This window comes from Canis lupus, chromosome 27, assembly GCF_003254725.2.
Source record: "Canis lupus dingo isolate Sandy chromosome 27, ASM325472v2, whole genome shotgun sequence".
NCBI lineage: Eukaryota > Metazoa > Chordata > Mammalia > Carnivora > Canidae > Canis > Canis lupus.
Window position 1 is genome coordinate 44,644,968 of NC_064269.1, and position 20,064 is coordinate 44,665,031.

General features: G+C 47.2%; 1 protein-coding gene and 1 long non-coding RNA gene across 42 annotated transcripts in view; one reads left to right on the forward strand and one right to left on the reverse strand.

The window, feature by feature from the left end:
• Positions 1 to 3,479, reverse strand: part of LOC112668983 (uncharacterized) — a 28,528-nt gene extending 25,049 nt beyond the window's left edge. Inside the window, exon 1 of one of the 3 annotated variants that reach the window (XR_003141982.3) lies at positions 2,690 to 3,138. This is a non-coding gene — a long non-coding RNA (uncharacterized LOC112668983). Of the gene's footprint in view, positions 1 to 2,689 lie in introns of all 3 variants that reach the window. The other 2 variants (XR_007406404.1, XR_007406403.1) reach the window with 2 other exon arrangements.
• Positions 1 to 20,064, forward strand: part of CACNA1C (calcium voltage-gated channel subunit alpha1 C) — a 746,601-nt gene that overhangs the window by 403,026 nt on the left and 323,511 nt on the right. The window lies entirely within an intron of this gene.

Below are 20,064 nucleotides of genomic sequence, written 5' to 3' on the forward strand. Positions count from 1 at the left end.
ATTTCAGGTCAGTCTGGGAGAGATGGGTATGTGTAGTACTGAAAAATATCAGTTTGCCCAGTCTTTCCTGTCTGCTATCTTCTCCATATCATCAAAATAAAAAATAATAATAATTTCACATGCCCTTCCTTTAACCTATAAAAATAAACCAAAGTATTACCTTAATACCTTCTTAAGATTAAGGTTAAGGTGTAGTTTAGAGAGTCAGTTCCTAGTTTTGCCCCATTCTAAAACCAATCCACCCATTGGCATGCCTTGTCTCTAGCTCAGCCTGACCCACTAGTTAGAGACTGAACATTTTACTTATCAGCACTCATTTTCATTTTCTCCTTTTTTTCTGGTTAGTTTTCTCTAACTTCCTTTGGGTCCTGCCTTTCTTCCATGGTGTGCTAGAATTTTCTGGTATTGCAATATTGAGGAAATTTGGCCATTTTGGGTTATACTGAGGTTTTTATTGTCATGGCAATTGTTGTTTTTACCCTTTTCTGCTTTCATGTTATTTGTGGCTTCCATTGAAGCTTTCCTAAATTCTCCATGCCTTCCTTAAACCTGCTTGTTTTCGTGTGACTGGGAACTGGGTGCTACTGTTTGTTCATTGATGAGCATGCAACAGGCTGATGTGCTGGGTAGGCTGCCAGAACATGGCTTTCCAGGCCACCATCCCTCCACCTCTCACTCTAGCGTGTCCTAGGCCATACCATGTTGCCCTTTCAAGCCTGGCTACTAGATGGGAATCCAGCCAGGGGTGGTTTCTCCATTGCTGAGCCTTGACAGAACAGTCAGGGCTCCCTAGCAGCTCACACCCACATAGAGGTCACCACCTCTACAGTTTGTCCTCTCCTTCTCTGTCCATTCCAGAGCGGGCTCCTTAGCCATTCATGTAACAGCCAGAGAATACTAATAGAGCTAATACCCACAGCTGCATAAATGACACATTAGCATTAGGTGACAAACCATCTCCCATCAGTGTCAGCCCTGCTGCATCCAAACAGCACAGTCAGGAAAACAAACAAGGCTGAAAGTCATTCCTTCAGTCTCCAAGTCATGCATCCAGTAGAAGCTGGACTCTTGGAATACCAGGTGGTTCTACACCAGGGTTTGTGGCAGGGGAGCCTCAGAGTTTGGCAGCATTGCGTGGGAATCGGGTAGCAAGAATAACAAAGTGCTTTCAGTGATAGTATATGTTTTGATTTGTATGAAAGCTTTTGGAGAGAAGATTAGTATCCCATTTTCCAGATGGGGAAGCTGAAACTGAGTGGTGAGTGATTTATCAAGGTGATGTTCCTAAGGAAGAGTCAGAGCTGGAACATAAACCTGGGTCCACGGCTTACTTCTCACACCTGCCCTTCTCTCTGGGCCGTAGATGGGCTGAGCAGCCACCCAGGAAGTAGCTCGGCTGCACTGCTGCAATATTGGACGGTGTCTCCCCTGCGTGCAACCTTGGCAGGCTGGGTTGACCTGAGATGTGTTGGGCACAGATATGGCTCAGCTAGGGAACTGCTGATGGAAATGTCACCCAGTGTCCTGGCCTTGCTTGGGGTCTGGCCTCGCCTCCAGCTCCTGCGGGACCTTGAGTCAGGGCATCAGCCACCAGTAGACTGCATCTTAGCTTTCTTACTACAAAGTGAAAGACTCCTTAAGGTCACGTTCATTTATATCACCCTCTGATTAGAAAGCTCTTTGTTGATGAGCACGTTTCCTTTTTAAGGTATTTTCAGCTTCCCATTTATAGTCAATATTGAATTATCCCCGTGGGTCTGTCCAGGCCCCTGCCGTCTATACTCTCCACACATCACACCATAAGGATGCTTTTTATTAGTTATTATTATCAAATTGAGTCCTGGCCTTAGCATTTTGCTAATGTGCTCAGTAGGACCAGAGGCTTTCTGACAGTGGTAACCTAGTCGGTGCAGAGCCCTTGGCCCTGCTGGTATTGTCTTGAGCTCATGGGTAACTCCCAGGCTAACCACACTTGAAAGCAGAAGTGTTGGCCAGGCCACATGGATTGAGAGCTATCTTTTTTTCCCAGGGGTGAAACCAGTCAGGATCTTCTCACATGGGAGGATTGTAAGAGATTAAACCAACCTGGGCACTGTCAGAGAAGAACCAAACCACCCAGCAAGCAAATGAGAAGGGATAGGAAGTGGGCCAGACAGGGGCCCCATGCAGCATCCTTTGCCTAGCACCTTGCCCGGTGGTTGACAAACTCACGGGCATTTGATAAATTTCGGTTGAATTACCACAATTGCTCAGATAGTAGGAGCAGCTGAGCCCAAATGGAGTCTCTCTTTAAAGCCTCAGCCTTGGGGAAACGGTATCTTTTTTTGCAGTAGAAAGCGTACTGCCATCCAGGCTACAAGGGACTAAAAGTCCAGGTGGGAGCCCTGGCTGTGTGATGTTAGGCAAGTCATTGAGCTCCAAGCCTTGGATCATGAGGACAAGCACCCCTTCCTCTCAGACTTGTTGCCAAGTCCTTACGAAATGCGCCTGAGCTTGGGGAGGGAGCGGGGCAGGTGGTGGTGGGGAGAACGGGGGCAAGGTCTTAGCTTCATATCCCCAACACGTGGCATAGTGCTGGTGCTTGCCAAGGTCTCAACAAAAAAATGGTGGTTGGATAGATGAATAGATGGGAAGACAAATAAATGAACAGGGAACGTTCTGGGAGCTGTGGAAGACAAGCCTCACTTACTTTGAAACGGTTGTGCTGCCGTTTTCTGTAACAGGCCAAAGGCCAGAGCCCTGCTGTCAGCTTCTGTCCAGAGAAGCCCCGGGGGGAAGCGTGGGGCACTAAACTGACCCAGAAACACTCAGGCACACAGCTTCCATTGGGGTTCTACTGCTCTGGGCTAAGTGACGCTACATCTGTAGCTAGAAGCAAGCATATGTTCCAGGCACACCTTTCTGCCCAGAAAAACCTCAGCCTCTGGTCTGCTCAGCAGAGAAGGGGTGGGAGGCGGTGGCAGCCCCAAAAGTGCGGCGCACCGAGGCCCCACACGAAATATGCTCTGCTGCCTGCTGGCTGGAGATGGATGACAGTAATCACAGAGACGATAATCTGGCCTTTTCTTTCAGGCCCACCTGCTGCTGCTGTTGTCATGTTCTGGGCTCTGGTGCCATCCTCTGCAGTGCTGGGGCCTGCATCTTGGCAGCCCTGGGGTAATAATTAGGGGCGGGGCAGCTCCCCAGCTGGTGCGATATATTTGAGGAGGGGCCTGGAGAAGAGAGGATGGCTAGGACCCAGCCAACAAAAGGAGAAATTAAATGGGCTGTCCCAGGAACCCACAGTTAGCATTTAAACTCCAGCATGAGCTGTGAGTTTCACCCGAAAAGCAAAGCGGGGATTTCATGGGGTTTAGTCTCCCCTCCTCCCCCATTCCCTCTGCTACTTGTGAGTACAATTTATTCTGGTGAGGTTGGGGTGGCTCTCAGCAGAAGCACTCAGTTATGATGCTGTCATGCCGTAAGGCTCAGGGGCCAGCTGCAGGGCTTTCAAGGTATCCCATGCAGTGTGAGGACAAACACAGTGACAGAGGCAAATGAGTGTGACCTCACCAGCTCCACCATGGCCCCTGACCCATTCACAGCCCAGCCCTCAAGGACAGCCTTCTTGCTGAGTGCCCTCCACCTACATTCCACAGGCTGTCAACACAGGTGGTAAGACCCAAATTCAGAGGGAATTAGGATTTTGTTTCATTTACCATTAGTATGTTCAAACTGCCATATTGGTTGTGGGGAGACAGCCAGGAGGTACTGAGCAAGTATAACCAGAGATACTGTGCACTGAGCACATTCTGTGTTCGGTGTATCCTGTCACCCACACCCATGCTTACAAGATAGGCTGTATCATCTCCACTGTGCAGTGGAGAAAAGTGAGGCTCACTGACATTTGATGGCTGGCCCAAGTTCAAAACCAAGAGTGCCGGCTCCTAGACCTCTTTCTATTTCTCAGAGCCATCCAGAACATGGCCCAGCATTTCCTTAATAGAGGCGTGGAACATCACCACCTCTCGTGTGTGGAAGACCCAGGGAAAGGAGGTGGTCCTAAGACCTCCAAATGAGGTCCTGAGCCCGAGAGCTGGGTAGAAGGGGTTTGCCAAGGAATCTGGTGCCCTGGAGCTGAGAAGAGGGTGGAGTGGGCTGAGAGCCCTCAGCAGAGCTGAGCTATAACTTCTATTCAGCCGGGAGCTCATGGAAATCACTTGCCCTCATTTGGATTTCAGCTTCTTCTGGAGATGATGACGACAAAAGAAATCATATAATTCATGATCACAAGAGGGTTAATAACTGCCTGGGGCCAAGTGAAGCAGCAGGTCTTGGGAATGGATGCCAGAGGTAGAAACAGCCTCAGACACACAGGTTGGGAAATTAGAGATCAGCCTGCAGGGAGGGGTCTGGGAGTCGTGAGGGACGCATGGGCCCCCACGTGCAGAGCGGTTGGAAGGCTCTATGCGCAGGTGACGGCCAGGTCTAGCGCCCTCGATGCCCTCTGCAACCCGTAGTTCTTTAACATTCTTTTTCCACAAAACCACCCGTCCTCACGACCTGTGATCCCTCAAAGCCATCAGACACAGGCACGGTTGGGCAGTGTGTCGCACACAATGGCAGTGTGTGCAGGGCCGTGCCCAGGGCAGGTGGTGGGAGGCGTCACCCTAGACACACAGAAGGGAACACATTGTCGGTGCAGAATTTAAAAACCATAATAAAACTGACAAAAAGTCGGTTTGCTTTGCATCGCCATGACGTCCCGGCGATTCTAAATACCGTCCGTGGTAGAAGGAAGATTGCGCGACAGGGCAAGCTGCTTCCCCCGGGCCTGGGCCGCAGAGCCCGCCTCGCCCGTCAGACCCGCCTGTTCTGACAGCGCCGGCGAGGCGAGGCCGGTTCCTCGTCAGCCGCGGGCCCCTCGGCCAGCTTCGCTTGTCTGCCTGGTCGGGGCCACCTTTACTACACAGATCTAGCTCCTTTGTGCTTGCATTTGAGAATGGCAGGAAACCCCAGGACGGTGGGAGAGAACAAGCAGGGAAAACACCATTCTCCTCCTTTTGTGATTTACTTATAAACGTCACAGAAATATTTCTGTCTGGGACGCAGGGGTGGCTCAGCGGCTGGGCCTCTGCCTGCAGCCCAGGGCATAGGGCATGATCCTGGAGCCCCGGGATCAAGGCCCACGTCCGGCTCCTCGCAGGAAGCCTGCTTCTCCCCCTGTCTGTGTCTCTGCCTCTCTCTGTGTGTCTCTCATGAATAAATAAATAAAATATTTTTTAAAAATGTAATATTTCGATTCATTTTAGATTTTTGCAAAGTGCTTTAACTGAGGCCTAGATCCAGGGCCTCTCTTGGCAGTGTCCCTTTAAGCAGAAGCGAGGGAGGGATGGCATGGCAGGGATGCGTGGAGCTGCTGAGGTACTTGTACTGTACAATTTTCTGGGTCCTGACTGATAAATTATTGTGCGTCTTCCGTGTGCTCTGACACACAATACAATTTGTCCATGTAGCAGTGATGATAGGCTGTCCTGGGCTGATAATCGAGAACCCTTTATTTAGCTCCTTTAGCCTTTTAGAGAAATCTTAAGTAACTGTTCATGTCCCTTTATCAGTTTTCTCTTCCACATTTTAGCATAAGTGGAAAAAGCTTTTAACCTTGAGAATTTTACTCACATGGGGGTTGGGGGCGAGGAAGATGTGTTGTTAAAAGTGTAAAGGAAGTGGGAGGATCTTGACACTCTCGGCTGGAATGGCTTTTTCTTGGCCTGCCTCATGGGAGTGTGAGCCTGTGTGGGTCCTAGAGGTTGTTCAGTCCACCATCATTTTACTGGTAAAGAGAGGAGACCCAGAGGGGAATAACTTGCCAAGGTCATGTGGCAGGTCCAAGGCAGATCCACCCAGAGGTGAGGCTGAGCCCTGCTCCTCCCCTACCCACCCTCACCATCAGACAGACCACCACGCCTCCCTTGGGCTTTGGGCCCCTGGCATGTCCCCACACCTAAGTGATATTCCAGTCCCCCAGATGTTCAACTGTCCACCCAAATGGTTGGGCATGCCCTATACACTTTTCCACGTCACAGTCTTTGGTGATGGGTCATATCCACACGAAGACAGATGCCATTTCCGTGGCTGTGTAACTTGCCATGTGTGGCACCTGTGTAGTCTAACCCCACCTTGTGCAAAGCAGGCTTTAGCATTTGTATGCCACTTTTTTTTATTTGGCTTTACATACATGAAGCTGCCTGTTTCCTTAAAGGTACAATGCTTGCAGTTTGGGTTAACTGAATAGCAGTGCCTGGACCGTGGACTTGTGATTCAGACAGAGCTGCCAAAAGGCAACTCGATGGGACCAACGACAAGAGGGCAGGACCAACGACAAGAGGGCAGGCAAGGATTCCATCCATGTGTTGTGATGGTGGGAGGAGCACTCACCGATTGTTCTCTAGCTATAGTCAACTGATTGTTTTTTCGTCCCTCTGGGAGTCTTCTACTAACCTTTTCTAGTAAACTGGGTCCCTAGATAGGTTGGTTTGATTTCAGATGTTTACTCATCCCCATTTCATTCCCAGAGAACAACTACACACAAGCCATTTGGGTCAGCTTTCAACATATCCTCCTGTTCTGATGAGGCCCTTGGAGCCTGGTCCCTGTAGGGCCCCGATCATTCTCGCGGTGAACCCCGTATCGTGGCTGGGGGCATCCCACACTGAGGAGCTAGCTCTCTCTTACATAGCAGCCTCACCTGCCAGACACTCCAGATGCTCCAGCCCCAAGGGAAGATGCTGCTCCTTTCTGCACAAGAAAGGCCCTCTCTGCAGAGGGATTTGTCCAAGTGGGTATCACGAAGGTTTGTTCTGGCCTGAAAGCTGGCACGGAAGGGCTCTGTCAGTGAGCAACATTAGAATTAAAGACATAATAATACTAATTAACTTGCCCATGCCCATGCTCTGTGCATTTATTATTTGTATAGAGATAAAGCCTTAAATGATAGGCCAGCCTCTCTGGGAGCTCCAGTTTGGGGGGGGGGGGGGCGGTTGGAAGAAGGCAATGTTCTCATTACAGCAAATAAAATGGATGATGCCCTGCTACTGTGGCATACTCCCCAAGGACAACCCGGAGAAGGTGCAGGCTCCTTCAGAGTTTGGCCTGTGTTCTGGGATGTGCACTTTCTCCTGACAGAGTGTGGGGAGGGCAGGGGGTCTAGAGCCCATGGAAGAAGAAAAGCAATTTCCAGGGCCTTGGCCGGCTGCCTTCCTGGGCCTGCTGAGAACCATGTAACAGCAGCCCTCAGCCTGCCCGTGGCTATGGGAAGGCACCTGGCTTCTCTGGCCTCAGTTTTGTCTGGAAGAATGGGGGAAGGTGGAGGATAGATTTGAAAAAAAAAAAAAAAAATCGTCAACCTGAACAGGCTTCAATGAGTCCTTGAAGTTCCTGAAACTATATGCAAAATACAAATGTGCTTCTGGGCATTTTTCAGGGACTTAAAATCCACTGCTTGCCTCTAATTCTCAAAGGTCCCTGAACCAGAGGTTAAGAGCTGCTAAATGAGATGCTCCCCAGGGATCCACCTTGCTCTTCTACTTGATGATTTTAGAGCTGCCGGACCTGGTGGGCCAGGGTCGTGGAAGTGGATGATGGATGTTCAGGTTGAAATATCCTATAAAGTAACCGGAAAAGCAACTGACCAAATGGCTTCCCAGTGATACTGCCCAAAGTGGGTGTCCCTGGTGTCCCTGCCTCATCTGCAACGTCTCTGTAAAGCTGGCTCCCCTCCCTAGGTTATCCTCAACGTAAAACCCAGGACATTGTATCAGTTCTGGGCTAACCCTGAAGACCATTCCAACCATTGGACAGCTCAGTGGTACCCTGTGACGTGGAACTGAGCTCGTCTCCCTCTAGGCTCCTCACAGTCTGGAGCCTGCTCACCATCACTTCCACTCCAACCAGATGAGCTGCACGCAGAACAATCCATAGCACGTCTCATTTGAAATTTGACTAATAAGTCAGTAATAATGAGCTTGACAACTGGGAATGCTTGAGAAAAAAAATCTTCCAGAGTACTTGGAGATATCCTGGGGGAAAATAGAAACAACTTTATTTAAGAATTGGAGCATCTGGGAAAGTCCTAGGAGACTGCTTCCCAAGGGCTACCCGAGAATCCCAGGGCCCCTCTCTGATTAAGTTCTGCCTCCAGCCCAGTGCAGACAGGTTCATTTCTCTTTTGTTTTCCCAAACGTCCCCCTTGCTCTAATCAAGAGTTCTTTACCTAGGATTCAAGGTCTGTAGATAGAATTCCAGAGAGTCCATGAACTTGGATGGGAAATAATTGGATCTTTTCAGATTTCTTACTGAAATGTATCATGTTATTCCTTTGTGAAGACAGACAACAAGCCACAGTATTAGTAGCAGTTTCTGTGACTTCGTCCACCAGTTTTTACTGCGTGTTTTACATGCGTGTTTTCCTATCCCACTGAGATAGTTACAGATGTCTCAAAAGGATTGTATTCCCCTCACCAGTACTTCAAAATTCTGGTGGTCCACTAGGTTTAGTATTTAATACATTAAATGGTAAAGTGTATGTATTTTTATATTGAAAATTCATCTTTTAAATATTTTTGATAACTATATTTCAACATAATTGGTATTCTTTGCAATCCTTTATTTCCATTTTAAAATGTTATTTTGAGAAGGGATCCAGAGGCATCCCTGGAACTGATAGGGGCTCCAGAACACTAACCAGAAGGCTACATACAGAGCCCTACTCCGCATTGACAGTTCACTTTTCAATCCTGTCCTGCTTCTGTCTGGTGTACGTCACGGGTGCAACTCTGAGCTTATGTGAGTGTTGGGATGGGAGAGATAGAGTCCAGGGGAGGGAAAGATGTAGGAGGAAGCTGCATGTGCTAAGAGCTGAAACCAAACACATACTCTACAAGGAAACGTTCCTAACTTGGGAAACCCCAGAATGATTTTGCCCTGGACACTCTTTTACCTCCTCATTTTATAAGAGAATAATTCATGTGTATTGAAAAGGAACTTGCATCAGTGTGGGTCCGGAGGACTTAAACCAGAGCTCCTCAGACAACTTGGGTCAGGTTATTTCCTGAGATTCCCCCAGTGTTCCTTAGAGTCCTGTGGCAGGGAAGGAGCCTTTGCTCTGGATGCCTGGATCACAGCTTGGAAGCCGCAGACTGTGGGCTGAGCAGGGCTTGCTCAAGCCCTCTAGTTGGGGGTGGGGACGGTAGACCCTGGGGTGAGGATTTTGGACTCCAGAGCCAGCTGGAACTCGTTTCCAATCCGAGCCTGAAGTCCCCCCGCTATCACTAACCCTGTGACCTAGGCAAATTGTTTCATCTCTTCGTGCCTCAGCATTCTCATCCATAAAATGGGATGCTGTATGGCTGAGGCATGCCTGGCTTGTCATAAGCACTAAACACTGTCAGGTGTCTGCCCACAGTGCCTGCAGCATTTACAAAGCTCAGGGAAAGGAGGGCGGCTGGGGAGCAGTGGAGACTGAAGCGGGGAGTCTTGTGGTAACATTTAATCTGGGGGATCCTGAATTTTCCCTTTATCTGTCCTTCACATCACAATAGCTAGTGGGTGATAAGGGACCCACAGTGTAGCAGCAGCTCTCTGGGTGGTAAGAATGTGCTCCTTCTCCTCAGTTTCCAAGGGATGGTGTCTTCCTGTCCAGTTGAGTGAGGGGTCGGCTGTGGCTGCAGGATGCGTGCAGGCTGTTCTAAATAGAAGGCTGAAATTCCCAGACAGAGAGGAGGGCAGTCAGTGAAACAGCAGAATAAGTTGGGAATTGTCACTGCTTCGTCTGTAATGATAATGTTAACAGCGATAATCATCATCCAAAGAAAGGATCTTGTAGTCGAGCCAGAGCACAGAGAAGAGCCTTTTTCCCATGCCTTCCTGGGGAGAGCCAGACATTCCGACCACGTCAAAAGAGAAAAAAAACAAAAATATAGCGAAATACCCTTTGCCCCAGTGGCGCCCACAGAGAAACCAGAATATGTAAGATGACCTGCTACAGGAGGGCAGAGGAGGAGAGGGAGCCCAGTCCTGAACTAACCACTGTTTTTGACTTTCTCCTTTAATCACTTTAGAAGAACTGTTAACAGGCAGGAAATCTAATTGATTAGCATTTCACCTCCTGGCTTCCCTTCCTGCCCCAGGTGCTAATGAGCAGAGAAATCACAGATCCCTCCCTACGAGGTCCTTAAGAGGTCATGCGATTGCCACCGGCACCTCAGCTGAACCCCAGTGAATGACAGGAGCACCCTCGTTCTCAAACCCCCGCAGACTAATTTTCTTGCCTCTTGTGATCACACACCACACAGGGGAGCCACAGCACCACTGGGGACCAGCCTTCCACCCGGCCCGGTCCCGCCTGCCTGCCTGCCACCCATTGCTTGTCCCATGCGTGGGGAGTCACCAGTCACCTGTCTTTCTGCAGGAATCCATGTGCCTGAAGACAGTCATTGGATCTCAGTTCCCAAGGCTGCGCAGCTGTGCATCTTTCGCCCCCTCACTCGAGTATGTGGTGTTCACCTCCCTCCCAGTTCTCCTGCTCTTCCTTGTGGGTCCCAGGACTGGGTGCAGAAGCCATTCGAGCTATTAGCCATTCGGGGTCCGGTTATGGAAAGCCTTCTCACATCCTCTCTAACAGAAGCAAGATGCTTATCCTCCGGTACCCAGCTCTTGGTCAGGCCCTGTCTCCTTTATGTGCCTGCTCTTTATCTTTCTTCCTGCAGACAGTCTTGCACTTTATCTTATCTGAGTGCCAAGAGTGACAGGGAAGGGAAGCTCAGGAAAAGTGAGTAGCATGGCCAGTCTGAACCAACTTAATCCTCACCTTGGACCGTTCTAGCACCAGTGAGGGACAGTGAAGGAGACAGGAAAACTGGAGCATCAGGCTTCAGAAGCTTTCAGACCTTCCCTTGCAATCTGAACAGAGCCCCATTCCTCATCATTAGCAAGTGCTTTTGGTTTTTGGTCCACTGGAACTTAGTGCAAAACCAGTTATCCAAAGGGCTTTCTGTGTCCCATTCAGCTTTAATGGTCCCCGTGGATGCCATCTGGAAAGGGGTCAGGGAATGGTCAGCTTCCGGCATGGGAGCTAAGTGACCGGGGAAAGAGAGGATGATGGAGAGAGACAAACCAGTGCTCATTCTGAGAGGCTGAAAATCACTTCCAAGGGCCTGGAGATTTACAAAGATGCAGTCTGGATTCCCAGAGCAAATGAGTCTTTATACCCATAACAGGTTGTAATTTGAGTCACATAGGAAGTTAAGACAGTGAAAACATGAGCAAATGCCAGTGAGATAAAATCAGTCTCCAGGCTGGAAAAGACGTTAGAGGGATCTGCTTGAACTCCTTCACTTTAGAGCTGGGAAAGCTGGCCTGCCTGGATTCACACGGCTGCTCACTGCAGGATGCAGCCAGAACCATTGGCCGGAGTCGTCTGTTCCACTCAGGCCTCTCTCACAGCAGAAGAGCCTCACTGCCCATCTCAGATACAAAACCAAGAGAAAGACTATCAGAAAAGAACTTCCCCCACTTTCTCAGTATCCACCAACAAATAAATTTATTTCTATGGCCACCCTTACCTTGTCCCTGTGGCACCCCTACACCCGAGGGCATCTGGGACCTAGAGCTGTCTTCCATGGCCTCCCTCATGATGTCCCTCCCTCTCCCAGTGTCCCCACTCCCCATAGCTTCATTAAATCACTGCCAGCTTTTGCCTGCAAAATTGCAACCACCTCTGAACCAGTCTGTCTTCTTCCCTGCAGTCTTAATCCATTTGCCACTCTGTAGCTAGAGTTCTCTCTAAAATGCAATCCTGATAAAATCATTTCTCTGTTTAAAAGTCTTAAAATCCTTCAATGGCCCCAGTTTCCCCTTAGGATAACTATCAAACTCCTTAATATGGTTCACAGACTGGTGGTTCACACCCTTGGATGCACATTAGAATCACCTGGAGGACTTTTAAAACTCACCAATGCCTGGGCCTCACCCTTACTGATTCTACAAAATTAATCTGGGCTGGGACCAACCGTGTGCTGCAGCTGGAGCTGCTCTGCCTGGCTCCAGAGAGCCAGTCATTAAATGTTCGGGAATTTTACAAGTGGGTTGTTAAACACAGCCATTATTACAAATTAAACTATATAAACCTACGACTAAATTACATTAAAAACAAAGGTCATAAAATACTCAAAATCCATCACTTCCTAATGATTTGACTGTATTTTCTTACTGACTATGCTCTTGAGGTTATTTGCATTGATTGCATTTGTATGATGGAAATATATAATGCTGTGCTACTGTGAGTATCTTCCCAACTCTGCATTCAGGAGCCTAAAATCTGCCATTGGGGAGTATTCATGCCATGAAAGTAGCAAATGCAACAGATCAGCCCCCGACCCAACCCAGTCATTAAATATTTATATCATTGGGTGAGGCTCATGTTGTGGGCATAATTTTTTTAAAGTTTCCCCAGTTGAGTCTAATCAAAGTTGGGTGCCCTTGGCCAGGATCTGGCTCCTCACTGCACCTCTGGGATAATTTCTTGAAAAACTTCTCCCCTGCTCCCAGCTTCCTTCAGTCTGGCCACACAAAACTACCTGCAGTGGCCTAAGCCACTAAGGCCACACAGTGGCCTAAGTGTCATGTTGTTTCTCACTTGCATGTGACACACTGTTCTCGTGCCTGGAACATCCATTGCTTCCACTCTGGCCTGGCAAGTGCCTGTTGATCTTTCCGAATTCAGCTCAGTATCTGAACACTAGGACAAATCCCCCTCCCCCAAGTCTACCATTCTGCCTTTAGGACCTATTCATATAGAATCTTACAGTACTTTCTGATTATATTTCTCTCTCTGCCTCCTCTGTTAGACAGTGAGCACCTTGAGGGCGAGGCCGCAGCCTGCTCACCTACATCCTAGCATAGTAGATGCTCAGCACATGTTGCAGGTCTCCTGGTCCCCAGCGCGGTGCTCTTCCCGCCTCCATAATACCACGTGACCCAGCCATTCTGAGTTCCTAAAGAGTCGATTGCTTCTGAACCTGTAAGTGGATAGTGCTCTATTCCTGCTGCTGTGGAACCCAAAAGGAAGATGGTTCTCACTTTTCTTTTATTAAGTTAGGCTTAATTGTTTCAGGTTTGGAATGCAGGGGTGCCCAAGGCAGGCGAGAAGGCTGTCCTCACAGAACTTTGAGTCACAGGGGCTCAGGTGAGGAAACAAGCACTTACTGTAAAACATGCTATGGAATGGAAACTTCCTGGCTTCGGGGTTACCTCCTGGTCTGTGGAATGTATGGCTCCCCAGAGTAGGTGAAGCCTGGGCCTAATGTTGAGGAAGGAGGATGGTTGGAAGGTGTTCCATGGAACTGAAACATCCCATGTGAGGGTTCCAGGGCCAGAGAGAGCTCTGTGTGTTTAAGGAACAGAACAAAGCTGGATCATAGAATGTGAGGATATGAGTAGTGACAGCTGAGGCTGGAAAATGAGTCAGGGGCCAAGACAAGAAGGGTCTAGGAAGCCATTCTCAGGAGTCTGGATTTTATCCTGGAAATGGTAGAACACCACTGAAAGCATAAAGCAAGGGAACCTTACTATCAGATCTGTATTTGAGAGAACTCACTCACAGTCATTCAGAAGAGATAAAAATGTGAAAAGGCTTTTGGGATGGATAGAAGCAAATGCATTCAAGAAGCAAAATCATGGAACATGATGGCTGGACTTCATGGTAAAGGTGAGGGAGATGTGAAGATCTGATTGGAGAGGTAGGGAGGCTGATCAGTCCAAGGGCTCATCTCTGAGTTTGTGGAGTTGGCAGTGTCCATGATGCACACAAGTGCAGTTATCTGGGAGGGAGTTAGATTTTCAGCTCTGGAACTTAGAGGAGAGATGTAGGAGAGAAATACAGACTGAAGGTCATCAGCTTGTAGATGGTACTGAACCCACAGAAACAAAGGCCATTCATTGCCAAGAAGAATGGGTAGAGTAAGAGGAGTTTGAGGTATCTCAGGACATCAGTATTTAATAAATGGCCAGAGTAAGAAGGGCTGGTGACCCCCAAGGGCCAGAGACATATAAAGAAACCCAGGGTCAGTCGGAGAAGGACAAACATTATATGTTCTCATTCATTTGGGGAATATAAATAATAGTGAAAGGGAAAATAAGGGAAGGGAGAAGAAATGTGTGGGAAATATCAGAAAGGGAGACAGAACGTAAAGACTGCTAACTCTGGGAAACGAACTAGGGGTGGTAGAAGGGGAGGAGGGCGGGGGGTGGGAGTGAATGGGTGACGGGCACTGGGTGTTATTCTGTATGTTAGTAAATTGAACACCAATAAAAAAAAAAATAAAAAAAAAAATAAAAAAAAAAAAAAAAAGAAACCCAGGGAAGTGTGGAGCCATGGAAGCCAAGGAAGACATGTTTGGAGGAGTGAGTGGTGAACAGAGTCCCACATTCTTGCTGATTGGAGAGGTTAAATAAGATATGGACTGTCACGTGCTCCTTGGATTCAGAGCATGTTGGTCACTTGTGAGGTTGGCAAGAGTGCAGATGCAGTGTTGAGCAGAGGCCAGAGCACACCATGCCGAGAAGAGGGGCAGGGATAAGATGATGCAGATGAATGTGTAAACTCCTTCAGGACATTGGACTGCAAAAGGCAGGGATTGGAGAGGGCCGTATATGGAGGGAATTCTGTGGGATCAAGAAGGGCTTTCGGTTTTAGAGTTTGTTTTCAAGTAGGAGAGGCAAGCTGGTTAAATTTTGAGTAAAAAGGAAGTTTGTGAGCTTGTCCTCTGAATGAAGGAGAGTGACCTTTTAGCATGATCAGTGCCATATTTCATTGTATAACTCCTGTGTCTAACCTGATAGACATTTAGAATTGTCAAAGACACTTCCTTGCTTAGCCACATTTCATTGACAACTGCCTCTGTCGATTTGACATTGCCTCCTGATTGTCCATACTTTGGGCCTCGTTTTTCTCTTCCTTGACAGTTATTTAAAATAAGCCTCCTGTCACCAGCCTTTTGGGGGCATCATTAATCCCATATGTTTGTGCTCTGTTCTCACTCCTGCTCTGCTCCAACCCACCCATCCCCATCTCTAACCCCTCTGGCCCTGAGTTCATCTCTTCCTTCCTTCTTTCTTTTCTGGGCAAGTTCCAACTGGTTAGGATGTACTCATGTAGTTCCTGCCTCTCCTACCTCTCATTTGTCAGAGTTTACAGAAAGCTGTCAAGGGGTGTCTCCCATTCCCAAGCTGAGGAAATCAGGCTGAATTTTGATTACAGCTTCTCTTAAGAGCACTTCTAGAAATCACAGAATCATAGAACCTTATTACAGGAGTAGAAGTTGAGAGGTCATCTAACCCATCTCCTTACCCCTTGCAGTTTGATTTCAAAACTCTTTATAAATAGATCTTCTTCTTGAAGATTTCTATGTAAAAGATCACAACCCAAGCCTATGATTAGGGTGACCATATAATTCAGCATTTGAACAGGGATACTTGCAAGAATGAAATGAAGGCCCTAACCAAATAGGACACCAAGACGATTGAGGTAAATTGGGACTGTTCTGGGCTAGCCAGGACACACAGTCATCCTATATATAATGAGCATGAAGGACAGAATCTGAGAAAAACTTTTTTGGCTAATGTCTAACATTAGAAGATAGTCACAGAGCATTCTCTATATAGGATAGGCATTGTTCTAGATACTAGAACCAAAGATGAATAAGACACAATCCTCTCCCCAAAAAATTATTGGGGAAGAAAGACACAAGTACAATTTGCCATCATTCAGTTTGGTACATTTTTATTTAGGTTTTGATAAGGAATAGTTTTAGGAACAAAGTGCTTTGGGAACACAACAGAAGAAGTGGTTAGGCTTTAGGGGTTCAAGAATCGGAGGAGGTGACATGACAGCTAGACTTGGAAGAATGATAGGATTACTCTAGAAGTAGGATTGTAGAGAAAGGGGGAGAAAGATATGGAGAGAGTGTGTGACCAGAGGCCATTGTTTACAAAAAGAGAGAGGCAGGAAATAAAGCTGGGAAATGGGTTGGGGCCCTGTTAAGGAGCTTTAACCTCTTGAAGGCATCATTAATTCTGTGTGTTTGTGATCTCTCACATGTGTGCAGGGTTGTGGCCTGCTGGACTTTAGTAGACACATCTGGAGAAGGTGTGGAGAAGGCCAGAGTAAGGAGTGATTGGGGGTAGGGAGACCAGATCAAAGACTCTCTGAGCAGTAGAGATGGGGTGGCCCAGAACTAAGGCAGGGTCAAGGAGGACAAAAAGGAGGAGAACTTAGCAGTAGAAATGATAGGACTTTGTGCCTGACATTAAAGAGGAGAAACACTAAGTTGCTAGGATCTGAGAAGTCTACTTTGGAGGACCAAGAAGATGGGCTTCTATTCACATGAAGTAATAATGGAGCTGGGTCTGACCTCACTGAAGGCAGTTTGTGGCACTTATTGAGATGTTTATGGTACATCCATATCTCTGGGTTTGGGGCTGAGGGGGGCAGATTCTTTCTGGAAATCCATATCGATTCTTCAGTGGATTGACTGAAGATGTGGTGGGAGACGAATTTAGTCTGGGAGTTAAGTATGGAACTGAGAGGACTTAGGAACCCAGGCTTGACCTTTGGGAAACATCTAACCCTAAAGAAAGGGGAACCATGAAGGATCTTCAGATCCTTTGCTCCTTTCAGTGAGCAAAGTCAGAGAGAGCCACGGAAAGGCCACTGGGTCTCAGACCCAGGTGGTCATTTGGGGATCTTTAAAAGAGCAGTTTCAGGAAAGTGATTGAGCAGGAGCCATGGCTAGAGTGGGGTGGGAGATGGAGAGGAGGAAACAGCAAAGTGCAGCTGCTTCTTTAACATTTGGAGTTGAAGCAAAGGAGGAAGTTTGGAGTTTGAGGATGAGATGAGGTTTCACAAAAATTATTTCTTTTCAGATTGATGGGATCTTAAGGAAGTCCCTTTTTACCATATAATGTAAAATATACATTTTACACTGAGCTCTTGTATAATGAAGATTTAACTCTGCCCTTTAGACCTGTACTACCCAATACATTAGCCACGAGGCACATTTTAATTAAAAATAAATCAAATAAAAAATTTAGTTCCTCAATCTTGCCAGCCACATATTGAGTGCTGAATTGCCACATGGCTCCTGGCTAACATAAGGGACAACACAGATACAGAGCATTTACAGTGCTGCAGAAGTCCTGTTGGACAGCGTTGCTCTAGACTTTACCACATTCGACCATCTCCTCAATCCCGCCTTTAGTATGCTGTCAGTGTTCTCTCATTTCTAAACCCAATTCTAAGGGGATAAAAGCCAGATGATATTTTTATCATGCTGAAAAATTATTATAATTTTAAAGTCAACATTTTCCCCAGACATTGACCTATCATAATTTGTTCTAGATGTTAAGCAAGAGGGGAGGGGTAAGTGAATTATTTCTAATAATTCACTATGGTTCATTCTAAATAATGAACCATCTATTTACAGTCTTTTCATAGTTACCATCAAACTATTTCCATCTGATAATTGCCCTCTCTGTATCCACAGTAACTTAATTTTTCAAAATTTTTTTAAAAGTCATGTGCTCATTAGAAAAATTTGGCAACATAGTCGCTTCTTTCCTTCCAAGGAAGCTACAGGAGCCCCACTAGCTTTCCACCTGTCTGAGCATCTTCGAGCAGACTTTGTCAGATGGTGGAAAGAGAAAGGATCCAATTTGCCGGCTCCTTAGATGTATCCACTGATTGGTGGTAGATTTCTGAGAAACCATCATCTGGGCACGGGCCCAGAGCAACTTCTCATTTTCCCTAAGCTACTTTCTCCTTTTGAGGGAATTTGTCTTTGGGTGATTCTATATCTCCAAGATGCTTGTAAAAGAGATCTCTTCATTGTTGTTTGCGCAGAGGACTTGAACCCAGGCTGGAGAAGCATCATAGATGCTCACATGGGAGGTAGAGCGCTGTATCTGAGGAGTCACCCAGAGAGGACATGGGCTGAGTGTTCTTGGCATTGGTCCCACGTCCCATGTGGATGTGTTGATGGGCACATTCAGCAGAAATGTGGCAACTAGAGAGCTTTAATGTCTCTCTGGCTTTCGGTCCTTACATCGAATAAGGACCCTGCAATTTTGACAGACCGTCGACTCGTGTTAAGCCCCTAATGAAGTGCTACCTCGCACTCGAACCTCTGGACACATGCCCCTCAGTCAAAGCTCACCCTGGCAGCCACTCCTGGAGTTAGCAGCCTTATACCCAAAGCTAACACTGCAACTTCATCTTTCCTGGAAATCTGGGCTTACTAGGAGAGGCAGGGCCCCCAGATGAGTGCGTCTCAATAGACCCTGCCTGACAAATAGCAGAACACACCACCTGGGCTGAGGAGGCCTCTCCAGGTGATTAGTAGTGAAGTAGAGCAGGGGCTAGCAGTATGGGAGGAACTTCTAACAGTAGACCCGAACAGTGGGCTCATCCCCGGCTGGCAAGGCCCTCAACACCTGCTCCTCCAAGGATGGCCACGGCATCCAGTGGTGAGGCTAGAATACAGGTTTCTGACTGCTGGAATCCTTCTTGCTTCCTAGCTTTGTCATCAGTTGGCTGTGTAACTGTGGGCAAATAGTCAGTGGAAAGAGCGTTGGGGCTTGATAGCCCAGATCTCACAGCCACCCTGTGCTAGCTTTAGGTTTAGGGAAAAGCACTGAACTTCTCTAAGCCTCTGTCTTTAGAAGATTATAGGAATACTTCATTTACAGCTAGAGTTGTTGTGGAAATTAAATGAAGTATGCCAGATGCCTAAAGTAGGTGTTTGGTAGATGTTAGTTCCCCTTATTCTCTCAGGCTTATATCCTTCTTGGAACTAAAATTCTGTTTTACCAATGACTTGTCAGGATAGGGTCCGGTCTACTTCTCTGCATTAGACTAAAAAAGGAGCCTGGGAAAGAGTCTATTTAATTTGTTCAAGATCCCAGCATAAGCCAACGGTGGTCCAGCCCTGCGTGATCTGGTGCTCGCCTCTTCTTGCTCCTGTTGTAGCTTCTCCCTGGTGTGGATACAGGAGCCATTCCTTATCTCACAAGGTAAACCTGGACACAGCTGTGACAAACACAGGCTTCAGAATCACAGGGCTTAAAAAAAGCGTTGACTAATAAAACAAAAATTTCTCCATTCGTTGGTGCATGACTTTCAAAGGAAGAGGTAGAATAAATCTGAGCCTCCTCCCTCAGGTACCCCTTTAAATATTAAACCATTTACTTCATTACACAAAAAAGTAGAACCCCTACTGCCTGAAGAAAATAGCCATCTTCTCTCCCTGGTGGAGATGAGGTCATAATATGTCGTGTTTCCAATACTGTAAACCCAGGGTTTCAGAAGGCCTCTCCCCTTGGCTTACCCAACAAATCTTCAGAGAAGCAGTAGGGAAAGGGGTGGGACTGAGCAGCAAGGTCTGTAGAAGGGAGATGGGAGCCCACCCTGAGAGGAAATGCAGCAGGTCGTACCAACCCAGTCTGTCCCGGGTGCGAAGTCTTCATGATTTGTTTTCTCATCTATCAAGAGGTTGGATATACTATGAGATACAAGCCAGTCTGGGGCTAGACATCAGTTAGAGGCCAAGTTCTGCATTATTAACTTTAATTCTATATGTTTGTGTTTTGTGTTTGCATTCTTATTTTTCTTGATTTTCTAGTGAAATTTTTATCTGAAAACCCCCAGTTTTATTTTAGCCTAATAAATGTTTTCTCAAGACCCTGAAGATAGAATCTGGGTGCCCCTAGTGGTCAGAAGCAGTAGTTACAGGGAGAAGGAGCCCAGCGTCCCTCAGAGCCCTGAAAGAGCAGCTTCTGCTTGGAACTGTCCAGGAGAAAGCAGATTTTCCAAGTTAAAGCTCTTTCTTTCTTCCTGCCTGAGATTTCCCACATATATCTTTTTTTTTAATAAATTTGTTTTTTATTGGTGTTCAATTTATCAACATACTGAATAACACCCAGTGCTCATCCCGTCAAGTGTCCCCCTCAGTGCCCGTCACCCACTCACCGCCA